We start from the raw sequence: 11,617 nt of genomic DNA on the forward strand, positions 1-11,617 counted from the left end.
TGTGTTTCCTCCTTACAGGATGCAAGACAGAAGACAATGAACATAGAGATCAGTGACTCACTCTCTAGATATTTCAAGACGCATACAGAGGACCTTCATGACAAAAGATATCAGTGTAGTCCCATAAAGAAAAGCTTGAATGAAATCTTACCCCAAACTAAATTGTCAGGCAGAAGCCAAGGCAACAAAACTTCGCACAGTAATCTAATTTTTTTCAGTTCATTTTGGCATTTCTTGAAGGAATTAGTTTGTAAGCTTTTCTACTTTGTCTTATAAAGAAAACGAACTTTATGTGTGACTTCCCATCAGAGCTGAAGATGTAGTTCACAGGAGTTAATGACTTTTTTCTCTTCAATTCCACCTTGTAAGACAAAACCCAGCTGCAACAGACTTCCCCTAAAGCAGGGCGACTGGTCAATACTTTGCTACTTACTTTGTCAATCCCATCAAAATATTATTTAATAATTTAAGAATAGCCATGTAATTTTTCTCCCCTAGCAAGAAGAAATTAGGCACTTACTAAATAACTGACAAAAATGTTTAATTCTAGGGATGCTTTAAGAAGGTGCTTTCATTCAAAAAGAATTTAAAATAAAACTTTCCTTCCACATGTTACTTTCGTCATACTTCATTTTTGTCTGGTCATGTCTTGAATGTTATATCAAAGCTCCCACAAAACACCTTGAATTCTTTACTCAGGATGTACTTATATGTGTGTGCTGTTAAGGGCCTGGGCAGGATCTCTTAGAGGAAAGAGTATAGTGCCTTGTGCCTATAAGCCCAGCATGCAGGAGGCTGAGACAAGAGGATTGTGAGTTCAAGACAAGCCTGTGGTATACAGCAGGCATGTATATCAAAATACAAAACCAAAATTGTCTTGGAAGTAGGCTGAAGTTTAAATGGTTTAAGCAAAATGCTTTTATTTAGGCTTGTCCAAATCAGGAACTCAAATAGGCCACTGATAATCTTGGATCCTTAAAATTTTGATCTCAGATAATGAGATGTTCCCCAAGTGGAGCCCTTGGACCTTGAATCCTTTGTTTTGGCCACATGCCAAAGCAGGTGTTCATTCACCATCTGTCTCTGTGGCTGATATCAGTCTTTTTAATCACATCTTCCTTAAACAGAACACTTATGGGCCTTCAGGGCATTTTGCTTGGCATTTAATCATTAAAATGCCCTGGCAAGACTTACAATTCATAGGCTAGCCCATTAACCTCTGACTTTAGAAGTTGCAAAGATGGGAAGATAATAACACCAGGTCCTTAGTTCTTTTTCTGACAGTCACTTCTAACTGTACTCTCCCAGAACAAGACTCCAAGGACAAGCCTTTATTAAAATGAAAGCTTCCCTATTCTATAGTGTTTCTCATTTACCAAACCTTGAGAAAGTATAGGACAGCATCAGCCTGCCTCTCTCATAGAATAACCATAGAAATCAGGAAAAGAGTAAGGGGGTAGAGGGTGCTTCAAGAAATAGGAGTTAGAACTCAGTACTATAATGGACTAAAAGGGAATAACAAAACAGGAAGTGCTAAATTGCAGTAGGGGTGGAAAGAAAAGGTAGAGGACATATGGAGAGGCAGTTATTGGCCAGTGGGGGGGGGTCCCATAGACCCTTCAAGCATTCCAGGCTGTTGTCAGCACCTTGGTTACTCTCCAGAACTTAATGGTAAGACCCTGATGCTAAAGACATCAAATGAGTCATAGAACACACAGAAATCAAGCTAGTACTCACCTAGGAGTATTCATTTCATACTGCTTAAAAGTGCTGTGCACACTACCCGAGGAGAAAAAATAATGATCCCTCTCACCAGAAATGTTCCCCATAAGCCATAGTAATGACTGGCCTGACTAGATGTGTTCACGTACACAATCATAGCATGAATATTATGGGAGTAACTAACCATTTTCTTTTTTAATTTTTTTTGAGATTATAGTAAAATTAGATTTTCCCCATTCTCTTTTCCTAACCCTTCTTGCTCTCTTTCAATTTCATGACTTCTTAAATTAATTGTTGTATTAATTTTTTCAAATCCTATTTTTAATGATGGTACTTCAATGCTTTAACGTACCCTGTAGCCCACCATGCCTCAGAAGTAGTGGTAAAGAAAGGATAGGGTGGGGTAGATCTGTTTAGAAAGGTTCTTTGGAGCAACTCCCATCTGTGTTGTCTGCAAATTGGCAGTTAAGTTCACAAGTTAGTAGGAAGCTGTAGCTCGATCCACTCACAAATACATACACCAGCAGTCCAGTTCGGTAGAGTCGGGTTAGCAAGAGTGGTGTGTAGGATGATGTCATTATGCAGATGAAGGAAGGTACAAGATAGAACAAGGCCTGTCATTGGATGAGAAGGAGGGATGAGCAGGAGAAACATTTTAGAGAGGAGGAGGAGGACACTGGAGCAAGGGAGGAGAGAGCAGCCAAGGCAAACATGGAGGAGGATGTTAAGATTTCTCGCCCCATGTTTACAGGTTGTAATGACTAATTTTAAGGAATGGATGTGTACAGGATTTTATGTGTCGAGATGAGCAAACTGTATCGTATCTAGGTGGGCAATAACATCTTATCAGTTGGATCAGAGGCTATTTCATTGTGTGTTCTTTCATGTGGCGATTTAATTGAGTTCAAGAGAGTGTATGGTGGCTGGACACACTGGGCTGCCATGGAATTGGGATGTGTATGTCTGGCATGGTGGCAACCTGCCTTGGGAACTAGATGGCTAGAGATTGTTGCCAGGCTCAGAGAGTAGCCATTGACAATGTAATATGGGATAGAGCATAGCAGGTGACTATGCTTACTGAGATGAAAATATCAAATAGATGTCTTGGGGCACTATGGTGCCAGATCTAGTGCGGGTTAAAAGAAAGCCCTGTATTTTATTTTACAGCAACAGTGGTTTCATAACCTACCAGAGACAGCCAGGCCTCAGCCTTGGCTCAAGTCATCAGGAGGGACCAGGAGAGACAGAAAGAGCTGTGTCTCTCTCAGGGAAGCAAAGATCAGAGAAGATGCAAGACCCACAAGCCTTGCACAACTAGCTGTACCAGCAAGCCAGGCTCTGTCTCCATCACTCCATAGAGTACTAGTTATACCCTCCAAACATCACGTATCCTCCATGTGTCTTGCCTCAGCATGTGTCTTGCCTCAGAATGTGTCTTGCCTCAGCATAGGTCTTACCTTAGCAATTTTGTCCAACCAGCCCAAGTTCATGGAAGCAGCAACAAACTGCAGCACATCACCAAAAGTTTTTTGGTGTGTTTCTCTCTGTGAAATCCCTACAAATGCAGCTCAACTGCACAATGTAAAGCAGACCAGTATATGTGTGTTGCTAGCAAAGAATCATTTACCACGTGTCCTTTCACATGCTTGCTTTAGCAGAACATCCTCTCTCCTGTGTCTGCTTCAGCAAAATGTTCCCTCATGAATCTGCCTTAGCCTACTTTCACACCTGTGTCCATTTTAATGAAACATTCCTTCACTTGTTTGCCCCAGGTAAACACCATCCAACTGACTTTCCAAAAACCCCTTATGTTTCCACTTCAAACTGTTATATGAATGTATGTATATGTATATGCACATATATCCTAATGTAGTGTTACTTGTATGTATGTTTTCAGGGTTGACATGTGGTATTTGATAACCAGTTGGTGTGTTCTTTCCCGGGGAAGATTATTCTCCGGCTCTTGGCATTCCTTAGTTGCCTGTAGTTCTTTGTTTAGGGTTGGAATCTCATAAGCTTTTCCCTGTCCATTTGGTTTGTTTATTGGTGTTGTCCTTGATCAGCTCATGTTTAAGCAGTTATGTTGGTGAGACTTTATTAATGGACCTTCTGACATTATTAGGACATACACCTCACAGCAAACTCCCTAACCTTCTGGATTTTACAATCTCTGCCCCCTCTTTAGTAATGTTCCCTGAGTTCTAGTAGTGGGAGTGTTTTATAGATGTATTCATTGTGACTGGGATCCACAACACTGTATCTTGACTAACCACTTTCTGATGGATGTAAAGCCCACTCCATGAGATGGAACCCATCTCTGGCTCTATTTATGGGGTCAAGAACTTGAGGTTTTGTAGCTTTGTCCCACTTTGTGGTCACCGGCTACTTCTATAGTACTTCTTCAATATGTCCAGCTTCTTCCTGGTCCACCTAGCATGCCTTTCTTGCCATGATAGACTGTTCCCCCTCTAACTATAAGCCAATTAATAATAATAATAATAATAATAATTAATAATACCTTCCTCTTTAAGTTGTTCTTGCTAAGTATTTTGTCACAATAATGAGTAACTGTATTGGTCTATGTTAACTACCTGCTTGACAGGATCTAGAATTACCTGGCAGATGGACTTCAGAGCATACTTGAAATAGATCATATTGTATAATTAACTAGTGGTTCCAGTGGATGTCTTTCTAGATCCATCTTCAAGATCATAGTGGAGCCACACATTCCATAGGCTGCTGTAAGCCAACACCCAAGAACAGGAAGGATACTGATAAAAACATAATTCTTGTAAAAAAAAAAAAAAAAAAGGTCTTCTTAACAGGTAATGTTCTCACTGGCTCAAGAGCTTGCCAGACTGAACAGAACTAACTATCCTGCAATCTAAAAATATTCTCAGATATTCTTTTCTCATTTTGCATCTTTTTTCCAGACATTAAACCTGAATCAAACTTTGAAGACTTTCTCTTCCATGTCTGACCCTTCTTTTCAGTCCTGCCCTACATAGTCATTCCTCACAACCATTCATTGCATGTCAAAACTTCAATATGACAGCTGCTTCTCAAAGGACACAACTAATCCACCATGCAAAACAAAACAAAACAAAAAACTACGTAATTTGCCAGGAGAGGGGATGCACAGCTATAATCCTAGTACTTGAAAGGCAGAGGTAGGTGGGTCTCCGTGAGTTCTAGGCCAGCCTGGTCTATACAGTGCAATCTGGGTCAGCCAGTGATACATAGTAAATCTCAGTCTCAAACAAATAAACTTGTCTAAAAATCACAAAATTAATTGCTAACAAGACTAAATTAGAACCCTTACTTGATGGAATTTCTGTTGTAGTCAAGAAAACTTCATGACTTCTTCCGATAAAAACAATAGTAATACTGTTAACAAAAATAAAAATATAAGGAAAATAAATTAAAACACTGTAGAAAAAGATCATGAATTTTAGAAGTTGATATAACTTTGTTTTTCATGCACCTGTTTTTAAAAAAAAATCATGTGGTGCTGATTCATTCCAAACATGACCTTTGCATCTGAAAATAGGCTGAATTAAATATCATTTCTACAAGTCAGAAACAGAAACTATTTATCTTTATGGATATTGAGTTAATGAAGACCAATCAATACCAAATTGGATTTGACAAAAGCAAATACTCATTTAAAACATCTAATCAAAATAGAAATAGAGAGGAGTTGTTTACCCTGATACAGAACAGGAAAAACCTACAGCTGGAGGTGGCATCAATGCCACCAGGTTAAAATGCCAGCCATTAAGCCTGACTACCTATGTTTGATCCCCAAGACCCACAGAGTAGAAGTAGAAAACCAATGCCTGCAGGTTGTCTTCTGACCTCCTCACATATGCAATGACACCTACACATATATACACATACAAAATACACATACAAAATAGGTAAATCAAAATTTAACTTTAATAATAAAAAAACACAACTAACACCAAATGTGTTAGAAAAGACCAAGTGCTTTCTTCCTAAGTCAACACCAAGGTAAGAATGTTTATCCTATTCTTTTTATTATTAATTTTTCTCTGACATTTTGTATATTAATATAAGGACAGTTATTTCCTTCCTCTTGTTGCACGCTCACCCCCATCAAAGCCTCTCCCCAGTGAGGCCTCCCACTGGACTTTTTTGTTTTGCTTTTGTTTTGGTTTCATAACTCACTGAGTTTGATTCCCACGTGGGCATGAATGTGGAGCATGGGCGACTGACCAATGGCTTTACCACTAAAGAAAATGACTCCTCCTCCTACAGCAGTCACCAACTGCCAATAATTCTCAAGAAAAAAGCTCTACAAGGCCCCCATGCTCTATCCATGCTGGAATGTTGATGGATCCAGTCTTGTGCAGGCCCTGTGAAGGCCACCAGAGCTCTTGTGAGTTTGTGAGTATAATATCCACTTCCAAAAGACAACATTTCACATCCTTCATCTCTATTATGTAGCTCTACCATTCTTTCAGCTGCCTTTTTCCATGATTTTTGCCTGAGCCTCAGAAAGAGTGATTATAGATGTCCCATTGAGGGCTGAGCACTCAACAGTTACTAGTTCTGCATTTTAACCAGCCACAACCATTAACCACCATTTACTGCAAAAAGACACTTCTCTGACCAAGTTAGGAGCATCATTAAACTGTGATTATAGACATAGATAAGTAGAAGACAGTTTGAGCACAGATTCAATTACCAAAACAGAAGCAGTAGGTTACCCGTAGGGCCTATAAGCTCTTTGAACCAGGTTAACAGTTCAAAACACAAATTCCCTCTAAGATCTCTCAGATCTGTAGTGGATTCCCACTAGAATTTTGGTTTCCTTAAAAAACATAGAAATGGAATGTGCCTTTATTTTCACCCCAGGTGTGGGAGTGTGGGGCTCTTTGGACTGTCCCTCAGCAACTGGCCATGCTTTGCCTCATACTCTAGCTGGAACATGATTTTGCCAGCTGCAGACAGTTTCTATGATTGTGTGACATTGGAGTTGTAAAGACTTTCCTGAGAGGCTCTGTGGGTTGTTGGTTGTTGGTTATTTGATGTTGGACATGGTTTGTAAAATAGTTCCCACAAAGAAAAAAACAAGAAAAAGAAATTATATCTTTTGGTGGTGAAAATAAAACTTGCCCCAAGGAACTTGATGGCCCTAATCAGCAGGAAGTAGTCTAATGATAACATTGCACCCTTTCTCCTCTATATATTTTTCACACCTATCTAGAGTTAGGGGGTTGAAAAGGTATAAGAAAAGGAGTAGAGAAGGATGAAAGAAAATAGAATTGAGAAAGTAGCCAAAGCAGCTACACAGATCCAATCAGAACTTAGCTGTTTTCCCCATAAAACTCATGATATTATTGCACCAGAAAGTACGTCCTGCCTGGTAAGCTAGTATTATAGCAGGTAAGGTCCATAACTATTACCATTGATGATTTCTCTACCCTAGCTGCCTATATTAATAACTTGCAGCACTATCAAGGCTATCCAGCCAACTCTCTGCATGACTTCTCTTTGTCATACATCTAAAGTATGTGATATCTTCAGCAATGGAGAACTGCTCTATGGCGAAGAACCAAGAGCACAGATCATAGCCTACATTATTTTAGAGGCCTTTTGGTCTTCTTAGCCAACAACTCATAGGGTGGTATCAAATATCTGGAACTAAGATTTTCAGTTAATAAGCCAGGTCTCCATGGTTACCTAAACATCCATGCAGGGTGTCTCTATTCAGACTTTATAAAAAAGTCTACTAGCTTGTAAAGTAGTGGGTTTCCATATCGCTTCTTCATACAGATACCTTCGGTTAACTCCTCTACCCCACTTGCCCCATCATCTTCCCCCTTCCCAGTTTAAATCCTGAAACTCCACTATACACGTTCCTTCACTTTCCTATCACACATGTTCCCCTGACCCTACCCTTCTAAGCATCCCTCCTGCCTGTGCCACCATAGTCCCTATGTAGCTGCCAAATATCTTGAAGTACCCTAAGTTTAATATAGAATTTTAAAAATTCAAAGCTATGGCGTTCCCCCTGCGCCCCCCGTCCCGGCCCGGTCGTCCCTCACCCCACAGAGGCCGCGTGGGCCGGAAAGCCGCCGGGGAAGGCTGCCCAGAGGTCCAGCTTAGTCCCCAAGCACCATGTCGAACAGCGATCTAGGCGAGGATGAAGGTCTTCTGTCACTGACTGGCAAGAGGAAGCGCAGGGGGAACCTGCCCAAGGAGTCAGTAAAGATTCTCCGAGACTGGCTGTATCTGCACCGCTACAACGCCTACCCCTCTGAGCAGGAGAAGCTAAGCCTCTCTGGACAGACCAACCTCTCCGTGCTGCAGATATGTAACTGGTTCATCAATGCCCGCCGCCGCCTTCTCCCTGACATGCTTCGGAAGGATGGCAAAGACCCTAATCAGTTCACCATCTCCCGGCGCGGGGGTAAGGCCTCAGATGTGGCTCTCCCCAGGGGCAGCAGCCCCTCTCTGCTGGCTGTGTCTGTTCCAGCCCCCACCAACATGCTCTCCTTGTCTGTGTGTTCCATGCCACTCCACTCAGGCCAAGGTGAAAAGCCAGCAGCGTCCTTCCCACAAGTGGAGCTGGAGTCCCCCAAGGCCCTGGTGACCCCTGGGAGCACACTCACCCTGCTGACTAGGGCAGAGGCTGGAAGCCCCACAGGTGGACTCTTCAATACGCCACCACCCACACCCCCAGAGCAGGACAAGGACGACTTCAGCAGCTTCCAGTTGCTGGTGGAGGTGGCGCTGCAGAGGGCTGCTGAGATGGAGCTTCAGAAGCAGCAAGATCCAGCGCCACCCTTACTACACACTCCGCTCCCTCTAGTCTCAGAAAATGCCAAGTAGGCACTGCTCCCAGGCGGCTTGAGGTCCAGGCCAGCTGTCCCAGGTTTCTGGTTCACTTCCCTTTCATACAGAGGGTTATCTATGTACGGATCACTGCCGAGCATCAGGATCATCTGTCCAGCGGGCCTCAGCAGAAAGAGGCCACTGATGTCGCTGCACTGCACCGGTAACAGGGCCTGTACTCTGCTGAGTGCCATTCCTTCAAGCGTCCTCTCCGAGGAGACCAAGGCACCAGAGCCAGGTGTGGTGCTGCTGCTGCTGCTGCTTCTCCAGAGAGCCCTGGGACACCTGCACTCCAGCCTGCTTTCTGACGCAGGCTCAGGAAACCTGCCAAGTTCAGACTTGAGCTGGGTCCAAGCCGCCCCTAAGCTGTGCCTCTTGGTCGAGCCAGGTGCACACATTCCAGCCTATTCAAAGGACAAAGGAAAATGCCCAGCAGATGTCACAGAACCGACTCCAGTTGAATGTTTAGATTTTTGCTAAATTGTTTTATTTTCCTTTTGCTGTGGTTTGTGTTAATGGCAGTAGGTAGCCCAGAAGCACAGGTGTGGGGAGAGAGCACCTTACGTGATGGATGGGGCTTGATGAATGGGGTAATCTACGGCTGCTCAGGATGACTGTATAAGGGACCAGCAGATTCTCTATAGTGCTGAATTCAGACTATGGTGATTGTTTAAGTCTTGGTTTGGTTTACCCTGTTATAAAAGACAGAAGGAAAATATCCACAGGTGGTGGATTATTTGCACCAGACACAGGCGGGGAATAAAGCCACAACCAAGTCCAAGCAAACCAGACAGCCATTTAGACACAGCAGAGACAGATGATAAAGTCAGAGACACACTTGTTTCTATTGTAGTTTGGGGTGGTTAAGCTAGACTGAAAGTTTTGTTTTTCTCTCTGTTCTGGGTAGCTTGTTTCAGACTTATTCCAGCGTCTCCTGCTTGGGGAAGAGTGAGCCATCTGCTGGTCAGGAGGCCCTTCAGACATGCCGCTTGTTCCTTACCTAGGCAGTTGGAGCCTTCCTAGAGGAGAGGCTAGTGCGGCTACAGCCTGGCCCAGCTGCCTGGGAGCTGTGTCTGTTCACCTCCCTTCAAGTTGGGATTGCAAGGGGCCTGCCTAGATTTCCCGTGAAACAGACCACACTTGGTCTTAATCTTCCTTCCCCCTGTTTACTTTGCTTAGTTTTCAGCAGCACTGTACCCCATCTTTATATATCCTAAGAAACACTAACCCTAGGTTTTTATTAATCAAAATATTTGTGTTCTGAATAACCAGAAGATGTGAGGAGCCCTGACTGTAATTTCCTGGGGTCTACCAGGTTGTGCGCACAGATGGGGCTCTTGGATGTTGGCTGACTTGGAGTGCCTGTCCCAGAGGAAGGCAGAAGACCACTCGCTCTGGCCTTTCTGGGAGCCCCTGACGTTTACCAGGCTTCCATACCTCTCCTGAGTGGCTGTGCCCCATTCCTTGCTGTGCAAGTGGAATGGGAGATTTGCTGTTTGTAGGGACTGCTCTCCTAGGCTGTCTCGTGCCCCCCTCTGGCTTCCTGTACTGCAGGAGACCCAGCAACCTCACCTGTGACCTGGAGGCACTCCTGGGAAGGGCATGGTGGGTTCACTGAGTTTGGTTTGCCCACTTCTACCCCACCTGTCTGAGAGCTCCCATGGCTGTGTAGGATGCTCCAGTAGGGGTGATACTAGGATGAGGGATTTTCCCCCCACAGTGCACTGAGCAGGTGAGGAGGGAAGGAGCCATGCTGCTGACATATTCTGGCACCCCCTCCTGGAGTGAAACGGCGTCTGCAGGGTAGAGCAGTCTCTGCTTGTAAGATAAATCTGGAGAAGCGCAGTTGTCCCATTGAACAATATTTGAGCAAAAAAACTACTGTAAATAACTGGTTTTTGGCACTGAAGCTACCGGAAGGGGCGGCACAGGTCTCCCTGGTTGCTGCCGCTGCAGAGAGCCCCTGGGCAGCACCCCACGAGCGAACCTGAGCCTCGGGACCACAGGTAAGACCAAATTTTCTGCTGCAAGAAAGCTGCCTGGTGAGCTTGGGACACGGAAGCAGAATTTCTCTAGGAGGCACGGTCTGTGTTTACCGGAAGTCCCACACCCGCGGATCCCGGCCCGCAGCAGCTCTCTGCTCCCAGAGCCGGTGAGAGAGAGACCCAACCGCCTGGTCAGGTGGGCACTCCTGAGGCTGCAGAGCGGAAGAGACCACCAACACTGCTCACCCCTGCCCACATCCCTGGCCCAAGAGGAAACTGTATAAGGCCTCTGGGCTCCCGTGGGGGAGGGCCCAGGAGCGGCAGGACTTCTGCGCCTGAGACACCGCCGGAACCTGAAGGAAACAGACCGGATAAACAGTTCTCTGCACCCAAATCCCGTGGGAGGGAGAGCTAAACCTTCAGAGAGGCAGACAAGCCTGGGAAACCAGAAGAGACTGATCTCTGTACATACATCTCGGACGCCAGAGGAAAACACCAAAGGCCATCTGGAACCCTGGTGCACTGAAGCTCCCGGAAGAGGCGGCACAGGTATTCCTGGTTGCTGCCGCTGCAGAGAGCCCGTGGGCAGCACCCCACAAGCGAACTTGAGCCTCGGGACCACAGGTAAGACCAACTTTTCTGCTGCAAGAAAGCTGCCTGGTGAACTCAAGACACAGGCCCACAGGAACAGCTGGAGACCTGTAGAGAGGAAAAACTACACGCCCGAAAGCAGAACACTCTGTCCCCATAACTGACTGAAAGAGAGGAAAACAGGTCTACAGCACTCCTGACACACAGGCTTATAGGACAGTCTAGCCACTGTCAGAAACAGCAGAACAAAGTAACACTAGAGATAATCTGATGGCGAGAGGCAAGCGCAGGAACCCAAGCAACAGAAACCAAGACTGCATGCCATCATCGGAGCCCAATTCTCCCGCCAAAACAAACATGGAATATCCAAACACACCAGAAAAGCAAGATCTAGTTTCAAAATCATATTTGATCATGATGCTGGAGGACTTCAAGAAAGACATGAACACACTTAG

General features: G+C 44.6%; 1 pseudogene; it reads left to right on the plus strand.

The window, feature by feature from the left end:
- Tgif2-ps1 (TGFB-induced factor homeobox 2, pseudogene 1) lies at nt 7,754-10,486 on the plus strand (annotated as a pseudogene).
- Nucleotides 10,487-11,617: the final 1,131 nt, after the last annotated feature.

The sequence above is a fragment of the Rattus norvegicus genome, chromosome 17 (assembly GCF_036323735.1).
Source record: "Rattus norvegicus strain BN/NHsdMcwi chromosome 17, GRCr8, whole genome shotgun sequence".
NCBI classification, from domain to species: domain Eukaryota; kingdom Metazoa; phylum Chordata; class Mammalia; order Rodentia; family Muridae; genus Rattus; species Rattus norvegicus.